The sequence below is a fragment of the Nicotiana tabacum genome, chromosome 15, assembly GCF_000715075.1.
Source record: "Nicotiana tabacum cultivar K326 chromosome 15, ASM71507v2, whole genome shotgun sequence".
Lineage (NCBI taxonomy): Eukaryota > Viridiplantae > Streptophyta > Magnoliopsida > Solanales > Solanaceae > Nicotiana > Nicotiana tabacum.
This window is the reverse complement of record NC_134094.1, coordinates 132,395,524-132,411,857: the sequence shown is the minus strand read 5'-3', so window position 1 is coordinate 132,411,857 and position 16,334 is coordinate 132,395,524. Positions and strand designations below refer to the sequence as shown.

Here is a 16,334-nt window from a genome sequence, read left to right as displayed (position 1 = left end):
GCCAGTTTAGTTTGCACTTCAGGCTTCGCACAGTGTTTCAGGTGTTCATAGGTCTCATAGTACTCGTACGACACAGTTTCCACAGCCACGGCAGCAGAGAGGTTGCTTCGAGTGTGGAGATACCAGCCACAGGGTGAGAGATTGTCTTAGACTCCGGACAGGTGTGTCACAGTGGAGTATTCAGGCGAGTAGAGAGCGCCCAAGAGGGGAAGGCCCGACCCGTTGATGTGTCTCATATAGTAGGCTTGAGGCCACTACGCCAGATGATGTCAGAGAGGTATGATATTGATTTGTTACAGAGGGGCACCATTCGTATTTTGATTCGGTTCTGCTTATCGAGGCGAGTCCCCTATTTGTTGTCCCACTTATGGGTGAGTTCAGGACTTAGTATTATGTTTATGTGTTTGCCCCTGTTGGGAGATTCTATGAGTGATAGTCGTGTCTATCGTTGTTTTAAATTCATTATTAAAAGTTGCGAGACTAGAAGTGAGTTCATGTTGTCCATTATTGTGGGTTTGATGTGATTCCTGAGTAATTGGTTACGATTTGTGATTGATACTCTACCGGGGTGAGAGTTCAGTAAGTGTTGTGATTTTATTGGCAGAACCGAGTTAGTGGAAGATTTCAATTGGTATGATGTGTATTCGGCTTGTGATTCAGAGTTGAGGGTGAAACCCTCGCGATTCCATGTGATTTTATATGTTTGAGCCGGGTTGCATGCCGCGGTGGAAGTTATATCAGGATGAGATTCTTGTGATTTATTCATATACTTTGATTTTTACTATTTAAATTGATTCGTAGTATGGTACTGTTAGAGAGTTATGCCTGTCGGGCTTGTTTGATATTTCTCTTATGTGTTTCTCTTTACATATTCAGTCAATTTCGTTATGTGCTTCTTGAGTTTTAGCTTGCAAGGTGTGCCCGGTGGTGTTAGTTGTGACTTGTTGATTCGAGTGTATAGTTAAGAGGTCTTCGTGTTTCTTGCATCGTTGTCAGTGTTGTGGAGGTTGAAATCGGGTTCCTATCAGATATGAGGCTAATTGCCGGTGCTGGTTTTGATTACGGGCAGCTATTGTGATCAGAAATGTTATTATGGGCCTATGTGTGGCATGTCATGTTGAGTGGTCATACCTTGTAGGTGTAGGCATGAGTTGTTACAGCTGGTTAAGACTGATACCGGTTATGGATATAGAATCGGGTCTTTTGAAGATAAATGGAAGGTGAGAATTTTGACTCTAAGGCTTATCAGTGTTGATAGATAGGATAAATTACAGTTGAGGTGGTGTCCTCAGGCTGATGTGGATTAGGGTGACGTGGGGTCACCCACGGGTGTATGTTGGATATGTACTTTCAGTGATTTAAAGATTCTGAGGCGATTCTTAGCACGTTCGAGGACGAACGTTTGTTTAAGAGAGGAAGGATGTAACGACCCCGGCCGGTCATTTTGAGAATTTAAGCTCTGTTCTACGGCATAAGGCCTTGAACAGCTTCATATTATGTGTATTGACTTGCGTGCGTGGTTGAATTCAGTTACTGGATGATTCGCAGTGATTTGGGATACTTAGTCCCCAAAACGGAAGTTTAAGTCTTAGGATTTTGACCGTAGTCGGAACTGTGTGAAGACGACTCCGGAATGGAGTTTCGTCGGTTCTTTTAGCTCCGTTGGGTGATCTTGGACTTAGGGGCGTGTCCGGATTATGTTTTGGAGGTATGTAGCTCATTTAGGCTTGAATTGGCAAAAGTCAAACTTTTGGAGTTTTAGACCGGAAGTGGACCTTTTGATATCGGGGTCGGAATGCGATTCCAAGAGTTGAAACTGCTCTGTTATGTTATTTGGGACTTGCCTGCAAAATTTGATGTCATTCCGGGTTGGTTTGATAGGTTTCGGCACAAGTTTTAGAAGTTGGAAGTTTTTGAAAGTTCATAAGTTTGATTCGTGGTGCGATTTGTATTTTCGGTGTTGTTTGATGTAACTTGAGACCTCGAGCGAGTCCGTGTTAGGTTATGGAACTTGTTTGTGTGTTTAGACGGGGTCCTGGGGGCCTCGGGTGTATTTCGGATGGGCTATAGGCCATTTCCATCTATTTTTGAACTGTTGTTTTCTGTCATCTGGTTTCCTTAATCGCGTTCGCGTCCCTTCCTTTGCGTTCACGAAGAGTAATTTTAGAGGTGGGAATATTTCTTCTTCACGTTCGCAAGCTTCTATCCGCGATCGCATAAGTCTGCCCTTCTCTTCTTCGCGTTCGCAGCCCTACCTTCGCGTTCGCGTAGTAGAAACTAGGAGCTGGGAGCTGGTGATCATTTTCCTCTTCGTGTTCGCGTGTTTCCCTACGCATTCGTGTAGGTTTCTGTCTCTTCTTCTCCGCATTTGCGAGCGTGTCACCGCGTTCGCGAAGCACTTCATGGCAGCCTTAATTTTTTCTTCTTCGCGAACGCGTCCCTTTCTCCGCGTTCGCGATGCACAAACACCTGGGCAGAATATAAAGTCCTTTATTCCGAGGGTTTGCCATTTTCACCATTTTTGGAGTTCTAGAGCTCGGTTTTGAGCGATTCTTTGTGGGTTTTTCAAGCAAATCGATTGGGTAAGTGTTCTTCACCTAGAATTTAATATATTCCATGATTTTATCTTTTTTTATCATTTAATTTATGTTTTGAGTTGAGGAAAATGGTAGTTTTTGAAGTAAATTTCCAAAATGAAAAATCATGATTTGAGGGATGAAATGGTATCGGAATTTTATAATTTTTATATGGTTAGACTCATATTGGAATGGGTGTTCAGGTTTTGTAAAATTTGTCGGGTTCCGAGGTGCGGGCCCGGGGATCGACTTTTGGACCGATTTTTAGATTTTTGATGAAGATTGAGACTTTATGATCCAGAATAGTCTCTTATGAGTTTTATTTGTGCTTTGAAGTTATTTTGATTAGATTTGAGCCGTTCGGAGGTCATTTCACCTGAGAAGTTCATTTTTGAGTATCAGTTTGTCTTCTTTGAGGTAAGTATCTTGTCTAACCTTGTGTGGGAGATTTTTCCTTAGGATCTGAGTCTTCTATGTTTATTGTAGTCCATGTATGCGAGGTGACGAGTGTGTACTCGGACTTATTTGTGAAAAGTTGGCCTTTTAGGGTTCTTAGGTCCTTATATTCACTGAGTATGAAGTTGTTCTTGATATGATTAAGTTTCTATTTACTAGTTTCACTTCTACATGCTTTAATTTGAATTAATTGCTTCAGGATTCACTCTTATTGCCTTTTTGACTCTTATTTGACCTAACTGAAGATTTTACCTCTTCTATTGTCATGCTATCTTTTTGTAACTGCTTATCTTTAATTGGAATTATTATTATCTCATCCTATAATTGTTCAGTCTTAATTGAGGTTATGATTATCTTTCCGCTGTTTATCCCTATTGAATTATTGAATATCCTTTGTAATTTCTCAACCTTAAAAGAAGTTAGATATCCTACATCTTAGTCGACTTGTTTTATTTGAAATTATTTGACTCGTGTTAGCTACCCTGTTGTTGAAATGTATATTGTGGGATCATTGCTACATATTAGTTTTTCCCTTGTTGAGTTGTTCTCTTTACGCCTAACATCCTTTACTGTGGTTATTCCTTGTGAATTGGTTCTACCATTTCTTTGTGAATTAAAGTTCTTGAGTTGATTTACTTGTCGTACTTTGTGTTATTATCTTTGTTGCTGTTGTACTTGTTGTGGTGATGCACGAGGTTTCTGCCGTGCGGTTGTGGTTATTGTAATGCACGAGGTTTCTGCCGTGCGGTTGTTGTTATGGGGTTGCACGAGGTTTCTGCCGTGCTATTGTTACTATTGATATTTGCACATGCCGCGTGACAAGGCGGGATATATATATGTGTAGGTTGCGCATGTGGCGAGACAAGGTGGGAACATTGTTATGCAAGTGTGGCGAGACAAGGCGGGCACTTACTTTCTTGTTGCACACGTGGCGAGATAAGGTAGGCTGTGTCAGGAATTGATTTGTGATGATTTATGGCCTGGGGGCATTCTTGTTGTTGATATTTGTGTAGTGTTATACGTACATGTGTGAGCTTTATCTTGTGAAAGCTATGAGAAAATATTCTACGTGTTGTCCGTTCTTCTTCTTCCTTATGCTTATTTGCTAGTATGGACTATGTTAGGACACTTGCACAAGCATACATGTAGTTAAGCACTCTTATCGGATAAGAGGTGTTCTTGATATTGTGGAGCATAAATAATCACCCTTGTTTACTTGCCTTCTATGTGAGAACGGCTCTATTGGCACATGAGTCGTTAGTGTGGTTATGAGATGTTATGAGGGCACAAGATGCCAAGTGTTAGGGTTTAGGTATTGAGACCCGTGAGTTGTGAGTTGTCTGAGGTTCGGTAACTCGTGGAGTTGTTAACTAAAACCTGATGTAAAAGCGGTTGTAGTTGCTGAGTTATTACTTGTCCTTGTTGTATTTGTGATTCTGGATTTAGGTTGTGGTCCATTCACTTTTCTGTGTCATTTTCATGATATTCCGCTGATACTTGTTGTTTCCTTTCTTATTGCCATTACTGTATTGTGAGCCATATTGCATAGTCTTTATGTAGATATCATATTTCTATTGTCCCCATACTCATACTTGTTTAGTTTATTAGACCAGTGGGTGTCTTGACTGTTCCTCATCACTACTTCACCGAGGTTAGTCTTGATACTTACTAGGTACCACTGTGGTATGCTCATTCTACACTTCTGCGCATTTTTGTGCAGATCTAGGTATTTTGTTCGTTAGTAGCTGTGCAGGTCGTTGCTGTGGAGTCTCAAGGTAAACCTGTTGCTGCGTTCGCAGGCTTCAGAGTCACCTTCAAGCTTTCATATTGCACTATTTATTCTTATTTCTGGACAGTTATATTTAGAAGTTTTCTAGCAAACACTTTTAGAGCTTATGATTTGTACTACCGATTTTGGGAATTGTAAATTTTAAGAGATTTCTATTTAAATTATTGGATATTATTTAGATAATGTTGTTGTTTCAATTAGTGTTAGGCTTACCTAGTCCCTAAGACTAGGTGCCATCATGATACCCAAACGGAGGGAAATTTGGGTCGTGCTAGTGCTATTTTGATTCCAAGATCAACATGTAAGGGATTGCCAACAGCACTTGCCAATGAAAAAACAAATTCCTTACCACAAAATTTAGGTGGCAATTCCGGAAAGCTGATCCAAGCTACAACAATTGATATCTCTTCATCAGGTTTCCACCAAGGATTCCACTTCGTACACCTCATCTGCCACATATCACCTTGAGCTTTCAAATAAAAGACAGGCTTCGATAAAATATGAACATAATCTTCCATTAAAGACAGTCGAATCAACACATGATTATCTTCAATTAGTCCTATAGCGCAGGCTCCGTTTAATTCATATTGAATAGGGATGACTTTACGTAATTCATTAATCATAGGTTTCCCATAAGAAAATTTCCCAAGAACAGCTAATTGTAATCTTTGTAGCACGATTGATTGCTTGACTTCTGGCTTCTTCCACTTGATTATGGGCTCTCATGTAAAACCACAATAGGTTTTATAGGAATCTTGGCTAGGGTTTGCATGGGCGCATTCAATGCTTTGGGTTGTAGTAATTGTGCGTAATTCTGGAGTGGATTAAGGTTACTAGAGGTTGTTTAGGGTAGTGGGGGAGGTGTGGACGACTGACCAGCCTCATTAGAAGGCTGACCAGTGGCCGTAGAAGCCATGAAAGGCCTTCACAAAGCTTTGAGCTTCTGTCATCGCAATCGCCAGTCACCAAAGCTTCTCTTTCCTCATGTGTGTTTTTTTGGTTTTCAGCAGTTAGGTTTAGTATCTACTTGGGTTAGTTTTGTTTTCCTTGCCAAAAGTATTTTTATTGGTCAAAACCTTTTTTTTTAAGTTATGATGTTTGGCCAAACTTTTAGACGGAAAAAAAGTAGCTTCTACCCAAAAATACTTTTCTGAAAGTATTTTTGAGAAAAATATACTTACATCCTGTTTGGTTAAGTTTCTTTTTGACCAAAAATGCCTTTTTCAAAGTTAAGATGTTTGGCTAAAGTTTTTAGAAGGAAAAGAAAGTATTTTTGAGTAGAAGCAGTTTTTGAGTAGAAAAATAAAATAGCAAAGGATATGCTTTTGAGTAGCAATTAGTATTTGACCAAACTTTTAAAAAGTGCTTCTAAGTGTATTTTTCTAAACAAATGCTTTTTAAATAACTTCTTTTGGGAAGAAGCTATTTTTTCTGCTTCTCAAAACCTGTTTTTGCTTCTACTCAAACGCATTTTTCTCCCTTTTAAAAGCTTAGTCAAACACCTTAACTTTAAAAAAAGTATTTTTGGTTAAAAAGAAGTTTGACCAACCAGGCTATAAGTATATTTTTCTCAAAAGTACTTTCAAAAAAGTATTTTTGGGAAGAAACTATTTTTTCTGCTTCTCAAAAACTGCTTCTGCTTTTACTCAAAAATATTATTTTTCCTTCTAAAAGCTTAGCCACACACATTGACTTTGAATAAAAAAGTACTTTTAACCGATAAAAATACTTTTGACCAAAAAGAAGTAGGCCAAACATGCTATTAAGCCTAATTGCCCTTAAAACTAAAAAGAGAAAAACAAAATAAAACAAAAAGAGTAGAGAAAGCGAGGGTAATTCATAGGCATAACATAACATATTTTTGGTAATTCATAGACATAACATATTAATTGGGGTCAATGAAGGTAATAAAGTAAAATATAAGGACAAAACAGGCAAAGAAAGTATATGAACCCGATATATAAGAAAAAAACAAGTTAAGGAGAAGCAAACATACTATTAAGACTAATTGTCGCCCTTAAAACTAAAAAGAGGAAAACAAAACAAAAAGAGTAGAGAAAGCGAGGGTAATTCATAGACATAACATAACATATTTTTGGTAATTCATAGACATAACATATTGATTGGGGTCAAGGAAGGTAATAAAACAAAATATAACGATAAAACATGCAAAGAAAGTATATGAACCCAATATATAAGAAAAAGCAAGTTAAGGAGAAGCATAGACGTGAAATTTGTTCGGATGATTCAAGATTTAATTGGAAGAACAATTCTTGTTTTGGAAACTTAAGTTGAAATAATTGACCGGATGATGAATTATGTGTAAACAACCCCGAAATAGAGTTTAAATGATTCCAATAGCTCTGTATGGTGATTTTGGACTTAGGAGCGTGTTCAAAATTTTTTTTGAAGGTCCGTAGTAAAAATTTGCTTGAAATGATGAAAGTTGAATTTTTGGGAAGTTTGACCGGGGAGTTGACTTTTTGATATCAGAGTCGGAATCCAGTTTTAAAAATTTTTATAGATCTGTTATGTCATTTATGACTTGTGTGCAAAATTTGAGGTCAATCGGAATTGATTTGATACGTTTCGGCGCAAAATATAGAAGTTGGAAAATTTGAAAACTCATAATTCGATTCGATAAGCGATTCATAATTTCGGCATTGTTTGGCATAGTTTGAAGCCTCAACTAAGTTTGTATTGTATTTTGGGACATATTTGTATATTTTGTTAAGGTCCCGAGGGGCTCGGGTGGATTTCGGAAGGTTGACGGAATGGATTTCGGACAAAAGGAGCTGCTGGAATTTTTTAGCTACAAAAGCTGTTTTTGGACAGCAACTGGTACAATCGCAGAGCCGATTTTGGAAGCTTATATCTCGAACTTTATAAGGAATCTAAAAAATTTTAAAACATGAAAATTGTAGCCCTTTGATTCTAGTTTCTAGAAAGTTAAACCATTCATCATTTAGACATTTGTACAGAAAGTTATGGTCGACTTAATGAAGGCTGGTAAAGTCATTTTGCCAGAAATTTCTGATGTGTGGAGCCTAGTTTATGAGCATTTGATGTGCAATTTGTGATATGTTATAATATTTGAGCATTTGATGTGCAATTTATGATATGTTGTAATATTTGAGCACTTGATGTGCAATTTGTGATATGTGAGCACTTGAGGTGCAAGTTGTATTATGCTGTGATATTTGGGCACTTGAGGTACGATTTGTGAAATATTGTGATATTGATACGCATACGGTGATACAAGGTCAGGGTGTTGAAACGCATGCGGTAAGATAATGGTGGCTTGAAACGCGTGGCTAGTAGGGGAACTACTAGAAGTCATGCGGTGTGATAAGGATGACTATAACGCGGGATGCTATTTCGGGAAAAATAATTTCTTTAAAATTAAATGTGAAGGCTCCCGCGGTGATATAAGAAAATGAGATAGCGTCAATTTATTTATGATTTGGGACTACGAGGCGGTACCTCGGGAGTGCCCTGTTGATATTTCTTTATTTATGTTCTTGTCTTGGGTGATTTTGTTTCATTTAATATGTAAATTCTTGTCTTCTTCCGTGATGTACTAGTTGACTTTATTATTATGTGTTTTGTGCTCCTAATTGTATAGTGTTGGCTTTGGCTTATTAGCACGAGACTTTGAAGAAGTATATTTCTGATTTTTCTTACTGATTTTCGATGATTGAGTTGATTTAAATAAAATAAATTATTATTATATTTTAAATTAAATAGTTTTACATCCAAATCAGTAGTTTATCTTATGCTTTAATTTAAGTGCAATGTTATTTTCTTCACCCAAATAATTTCTAAAATAAATTCATTTCTTTGTTGATTTCTTACTTGATTTTAAAATTGTAAACTCACTTTAGTGGAAATAAATTGATCATGTGGATCTTATATACATTGATATTATTGGCACGTGAGTTGTCCGTGCGGTTGTGATAGAAATATAGGCATGAGGTGCCGTAAAAATATGGAAGTGGGTTGAGAGTCGTATTTTTATGATTATGAAATGAGGTGTCACAAGGTGACTTTTATTTGAAGAAATTATATTCCAAAAAAATATTATTTGAAAGAATTATAGTTGAAAGAAATTTATTTGAAGGGAGTATATTCGAAATATATATTTATTTGACAAGGTTATATTCTAAGAATTTTTATTGAAAAACTTATATTTTAAAGATTTATACTTGAAGTACTTACATTGGAAAGGCGTATATTTGAGGGACTTGATTGATTGGTTGTCTTTGTGTTCCTTATTCGTTTGAGCAATATTTATGGTGTTCTTGTTGCTTTATTGTTTACATCATTTATTTATTCTTGTTGCCATCATTGTTATTATTATTATTATTATTATTATTATTATTATTATTATTATTATTATTATTATTATTATTATTATTATTATTATTATTATTATTATTATTATTATTATTATTATTATTATTATTATTATTATTATTATTATTATTATTATTATTATTATTATTATTATTATTATTATTATTATTATTATTATTATTATTATTATTATTATTATTATTATTATTATTATTATTATTATTATTATTATATACTGCTACACTGCACAGGTTAATTGATTAGTGAGTGTCTTGATTATACCTTGTCACTACTCCACCGAGGTTAGTATTGATACTTACTGTGTACCGATCGTGGTGTACTCATACTATACTTCTGCATATTTTTGTGCAGAGCCAGGTATTGGAGATATCGGACTCGGGCAGAGTTAGTGTGTTGATCGCAAGGATTCAAGGTAGAGTTGCTTGGTTGTCGCAGTCCCTTGGAGTCTTTTCATTTTATTGTACTGCTAATTATTATTCGAACAATATTGTATATTCGATCCTTGAGATCATTTCATAAATTCAGTTAGAGTTCGTGACTCAGTATTACCAGTCTTGGGAGATTTTTAAAATTATTTTCGATGTTGGTTTCGATACGTGTATTAAATTATATCTTTATCAAAACAAAAGGGCTTGAATTGTAATTGTAATCGACTTACCTAGTCTTAGAGACTAAGTGCCATCACGACACCTGTGGTGGAATTTTGGGTCGTGACAGATAACTAGCATGCATCTTCAAGTTATCAATTCTTTGCGTATACAGCTTTGCATATGTGAGAGATAATTAGGACGTCGACTCAGGTTTATCTTTGATAGCCTCCATGATGAAGTCCTTCAATTTCTCAACGGGAATTAGACCTTCAGTGGAGACTTGGATCTCCTTAGTTGTCGTTGTTTGCTTTTCGGAGGAGTCCCATTTCTCTTGTAACCTTTGAAGATTTAAAGGTGTTTGTATGGATTCTCCTTCTACTATGCTATCCAACTTATTTGTTAAATTGGAGGGTTTAGCATTTTGATCTTGCACGAGCTTTGACAAGCCTTCAATTGCTTTCGTCAAATTTGCGAGTTGTTCTTTTACGGTAGAAACTTCAATAACCATTGCTTACATGATGTGCGTAGAGGATGAAGAATAAAATAGATCATTATTGGGATAGAGCTAGGAGGTCGCATTAATGGAGACTAAAGTAGATCCAGCGCTCAAGTCATCATCATAAGCTTGCACGAAAGGTTTCTCAGAGTTAGATAAACTAAGTTGGGCAAGAACCTTTTCGATCCTTTTGGCGACATCGTACCCTTTTTGGGTCGTGCTTGTAGAGGATCTTGCTCCTTTTGAAGATGAAGATCCGAAAATAGAGGTTGACGTGGACGACACTTGTAGTGCTTATTGTCCTAAAGAGCTTGCTTTGCTCCTTGTAACTGGTCCAAAGCTTCCAAAGGTAACATCGAGGATGCTTTCCACATCAGTACAGAACCTGGATTTAGCAGCCTTGGTGGAAGTTGATCTGGAGCTGATTTTCTTTGAAGCCATTTCGATGTTCTTGAACTTTGGTGATTGAAAAGTTGAGAAGAGAGGTAGAAGATTGTCCCACTGGGCATGCCATAATTTGTAGACAATAAATTTGCGTCGAAAAAATAAAATCAAGACCGAAAATATTGCAACAATCGTAGTATTTTATTTTAAATTTTTGAGTGTACAATCTCTATGAATCCTCTGATTCTTGTTTCCAATAGTAAATAAATCCAAGGGCCTTTAAGCTTGATCTTGACTATGTAATTATTGCCACGAATGATGATCTTGAATTCAACAAGCATGAATTTTAATTTGAACTCATATTCCTTGAATCTTGATTTGTTTTTCGTTCTTGAGCTTGAACTTGGTTGCTTGAAGCTTGAAACTTGTAGAGAAATTTGCGGCGTTTGATCCACGAGCTCTCTCTTGCTTCTTGTTATAACTTCTGGTCCGCTTTCTGGGTTATGACGACCCCTATTTATAGTTGTGGGAGGGAAGTGTTATGATAAGAACAAACTCTTTCCGACCAATCAAATTGAAGTGTGACAAGGCCGCATTTGATTGGCTAGAACATGACACTTACACACATGACGTGATTTCATTGACCTTTTGATATGACTTGGCATGCCTTGTCATTTTGATACGTAGCATGATCCTATTGGCTCTTCCGTTTGACTTGGCGTGCCATGTGACACCAAAGTAGGCCTCTAGGAAGATGACATATTTGGCCTAATGAAGTGGGCTCATTATTTGTAGCCAAACTAAATGGGCTAGCCCAGTCAATATTCATTGGATTTAAGTAATCAATTCAATTATATTAGCCCATAATATTTATTTGAACCAAAATATATTTAATTGAGATTAAATTCAAATTTCTTATGGATTTAAATTCAATAAAATCTTAATTGCATACACAAGCATATTATGCTGAAACTTTTCGTGTTTCAGCTAGAGTACTTTTGTCTAAATTTTATCTCCGCCTTAAATAGTGGCTACTTTTTAATAACTTTGCAAATATTGACTATTTTTGAATAACTGTGTGTAAAAATGGCTATGCCATGCCATTTTAATAATTTTAGAAGCTTTGCCAAATATGCTATAAGAGAGAGGGAAAAATCAGAAATAGTCTGATTTACAACTGGTAATTAACAAAATAGCTAGAGCTTTAAAAGTAATCGAAGTTTAACCTTTTTTTTTATGTAATCCTGAAAAACTCTCCAGCATATTATATTGGAATTCGAATTTTTATATATGAGATTCTAGGAGTTCAACATAACATGTTGGGAGTTCATACGCAGGAGCTCCATAATCCAATACATTATGCTGGAAATTTTCGTACTTCAGCTAGGACATTTTGGTCCAAATTTTAACTCTCCATAAAATAATAATTATTTTTAATAACTTTGCAATTTTTGGGTCGAAAAATGGCCAGACTACACTATTTTCACACAGGACCGTCTTATTAATTAGACGAAACCTCGAAATCATCATTGATCCAAGTGATTTGGTCTACAAATTGTAAATTTAACTAAAACCCAAAAGGCAAAAACTTCAAAGTAGCCTCTAATCATCAATGGCGGAATCAAAAGTTGCAGAGGAGGGAGGATCTGTAACACCGAAGAAGGGGCCAAAATGCTTTTGCAGTTTACCAGGTTATATCGAGGAGACACCAGGAGGAGGATGCTGCGTTTGCAATCCAGATTTAGCCCCCGATTATTCTTATTACCTCTCTGATGATGATGATTTGCCTGAAGATCATCGCCTTGCTCTTGAACAAATTCGGTTGAATTACCACCATCAGTCGAAAAAATCCAATGTTTGCTTCCTTCCTTTCTTTTTTTCTCTTATTAAAGTTCTGTCGTTCAATTTTTGGTCAAGCCTTTGATTTGATTCGTCTGCTTTATTTATATTTCATGCCTTCATACTTTTTTTTTTGAGCCTATGATTCATCGTATGCTAAACTCTGTTATTTCTATTCATTTTTGCCCCTGATAATAGGTTTCCATTCTCCATGAATATGATTAAGACAAATGTTTATTTTTAATTATGTTTTTGGAAGGAATTGTTTGGGTCTCTTTGGCATCAATTCTTCGATCCCAACTGTTTGGCCCCCTTTTCCCTTTTAACTAAGTGACTGGTCGGTTCCAACTACATTATTTTAGCTTCCTGTGTTTGAATTTGTTTGTTTTAATTTGGATAGATTTGTCCAATTCCATTATGATCCCTCTTCTTTCTTCCAGTTTGGCGGATAGGTTTCACCGCTGTTGGCTTGTTTGACAGGGTTTTGAATTTGTTGACTATCCCGGTCAGGCGGTCATGATGTTCCAATAACATCATATTTGGATTTCAAGATCCATAACGACTATGGGGTACTGATTGAACTGGCTAACCGTGCTATCCAAGAGTATAATGAGAAAGAGTGCAATGTATGTATGCCCCTATACGTCTTTGCTTTGTGTGATTTTAAGTCCCTCTCGCCCTGACTCTTCGAGTGATATATGTTGACTCTCCCTGCAGGTTTTCAAGTACAAGTTCTTGAAGATTGAGAAAGTGTATTTTATATCGTTGCGATGGGAACAATTTTTAATGACTGTTAGAGTCTTAAATCTCACTCTTCCTACTCCTATTGAAACTTTTCAAATCCATGTTGCTATAAGAATCCCTGATGGTATCAAATAAGTCATTTGTTGCGGGCCAAAAGGAGTGGTAAACACACCTAATTATCTTTACAATATGCGCTCCCCTTTTTTTATGTGTTGGGTGAAATGTATCATTTTGCTGTTTTTTAACAGTGGTAATTGGACTTTTAGTTGCTTAATCTTTGTAGGTATTGGTATTATGAGATGAGATTGGCCTGTATATAGGCTTTCTATTTGGATTAACTTATGTGCAAACACTAAATGATAACTAAAAGTTCTTTTGATTCTCGTTTTCCCTTATGCTCTTGTTACTTTAACTACCTTAAGTCGAAGTCCCAAAGTTGTGTTAAAGTAAATGATGGTTAAAATGTCTCTTCACGTTGGTAGAGCACAGATGAAAAATTGTGTCGTATATGTTTGAAGAAATTATAAAAGTTGAGTATTGTATTAGGACTTTGTGATAAATTATGAAGTAGAAGTGATCCGAAATGATAATCATAGGCATTTGTTTTCTGTGAGAGATGTATTTGTACCTGATAACTAACTTTACCTTGGTTTGTTTCTCCAACTAATTTACAGGATCCGGTTATTGGTCCGTTTGCCAAGCCGATTAGAGATGATTGGCCTCCGGAGCGGATCCAGGAGTACAAGAGAATACGCAATGCGTTACTACAATGATGTTGATCTAGAATTTGAATTTGATCAGGTACAACTAGGATTGTCCTTCGAGGAAAGGAAAAGGCATTTGAATTATAGCTAATTTAATGTTAGATTGTTTTAGATTTCATCATTTGCAGTCTCAAGCGTTTTACTTTGATATGTTATCTCACCTCTTTGTTAATTAAAGTACGACCAAACTTCTCTAAAACATCCTTATATAACAATCATTCGCTATAAAAACCAAACTTTTCTCGGAATTAATTTTTATATTATGTTATAATATATGTCCTCTATAACATCACTTCATTATAGCAGCCAAAAAATATCGGAACGAACGAGGTTGTGATAGATAGGTTTAACTGTATCTGAGATAATATTGTGCACATAGACTTTAGTTTTTCTAAACTTAATACTGGTCGAGAATATTTCAATCTCTGTTGTTATAAGCGCTTTACTTTGAGAGTGGTCTGACATCTCTTATGCACTGGTTTATCAGCTATTTCCAATGAGTTCATAATTTTCATTTATAGATTAGAAGAGATTGTCTACACAATATAATGGTTGTGCAACATTTTATTTCTACTAAAAATTGAAGGTATATGGTGTATGTGAGTTTGAGACGAATTGAATGCTACAATATTTGATTGATTTTTAATTTCATGCTGGAAATTCTTTTTTTTTAATTCTGTAGACTATGTGAAATTATAAATGTTAGAAATACTTGACACAGTTGTACTTCATCCAGTTAAAATAAACGAAGCTCCCTTCCTATGTTTTCACATATATTTAATTTGTTTGTTTGGAAGAATTCAAAGTACTAGTAAACTCCTTTATGCTTGTGACCACTAGAAATGGTATTGTTTTCGAAGGCTCGCTATGAATAGTTTTAATAATAATTTTCTCTATATTTCTTGTTTCAAATGAACAGTATAGCAATGTAGGTTAAGAGATATTACATATTGATTTCAAGTCCTCTTATGATTGGGGCAAAACAACGTACTATTACTGAAAAATAATGAAGTACGCCCATATTTATGATTATGTTTCATTTCTTGAAGTGAATTCTACAACTCATGAAATCCTAACCTAGAGGCAAAAACACTAGGTGATTTCTTCTCATATGTCTAAATCTTGACGGTTAGAGTTACTCGATATTTGTGTTGATGAGAGGTAACAAATATCCCGTAAAATTAGTCGAGGTACACGCAAGATAGTCTGGACACCACGGTTAGAGAAAAACAAAACTGAGGTTGAAAAATAAGTCTTGAGAGTGGTGTACTATGAATAATTTTCGTTAACAAATTACATTTGGGATGTGGACTTGTTGGATTATTACTTTTAGCTCGCGTCAGAAATTATTTATATTTGATAGCCGAAAAAATGTATAAAACTTGTATAATATTTATTTATAACATACAAATGTATATATACGAAAATAAATATAAATTTTATATATTTTTTCGACTATTATTTTTATAGCGGCTATACAGTGTCATTTTTCCTGTGGACCTGTACCAGTTCTTGTGAGGCTAATGGAAATGGGTTAAAAGTCGTCATTTGTGCAGTGGGGTTTCAGTAAAGGTATTAAATGAACGAATTAAGTTCAACATGAGTGGATTAAAATGAGTTGAATCAATGAATTTGTCATGATTCAAAAATTTGCATTCCAAATAATAAGGGGAAATTTGCGAATTTTATCCCTGAAATGTCGATAAGTTATTATGATATTGGTGCTTGTAATATGTGATAAGCATACATTTAGCCTTCAATTAATTAAAACATACATTTCTGTACCCATTCGTTAGTTAATCTTGAAAAAGATTAATATGTTATTAACTGTTAAATCATTTAGATGAGATGACTTTGGTTACACTTATTTTGACCATTAAATGAATATATTTTCAACTTGTCCAAGTTTGGGCATATTACACATTTTTAAGTCAAATTTGTTACTTTGTTTTCTATCTTCAAATATACCAATGAATTAGCAAGTTGAATTTATAGGTCATAATTGTCACACGTACGCTTTTTGGCAGGGGCGGATGCACGAAATTTTTTACTAAATATATGTATTAATACTATAAGGAAATGAATACATAAAGAAAATGACATCACATAATATAAATTGTTTCTTAGTGGGTTGGTTATGTGTTTGATTTTGCTCCACGAAGTCAAAGGTTCAAACCTCAACTAACACATGTTTTTTGGAAATATTTAAGAGAGCCTCAATGGTTAAAATTTGTGATTAAGTAGAATTGAACTTACGTACCTTTTCTAATTTAAGAATCAAGCTATTTGTTGTATACAAATATGATAACTACAGTTATT

At 35.4% G+C, this 16,334-nt stretch overlaps 1 long non-coding RNA gene across 1 annotated transcript; it reads left to right on the top strand.

Moving 5' to 3' along the window:
- The first annotated feature begins 12,150 nt into the window (after positions 1-12,150).
- Positions 12,151-14,163, top strand: LOC107809712 (uncharacterized). Its single transcript, XR_001653470.2, has 4 exons — positions 12,151-12,523; positions 12,988-13,133; positions 13,225-13,413; positions 13,926-14,163. It is a non-coding gene; the product is annotated as an uncharacterized LOC107809712 (long non-coding RNA).
- The last annotated feature ends 2,171 nt before the right edge of the window (positions 14,164-16,334 follow it).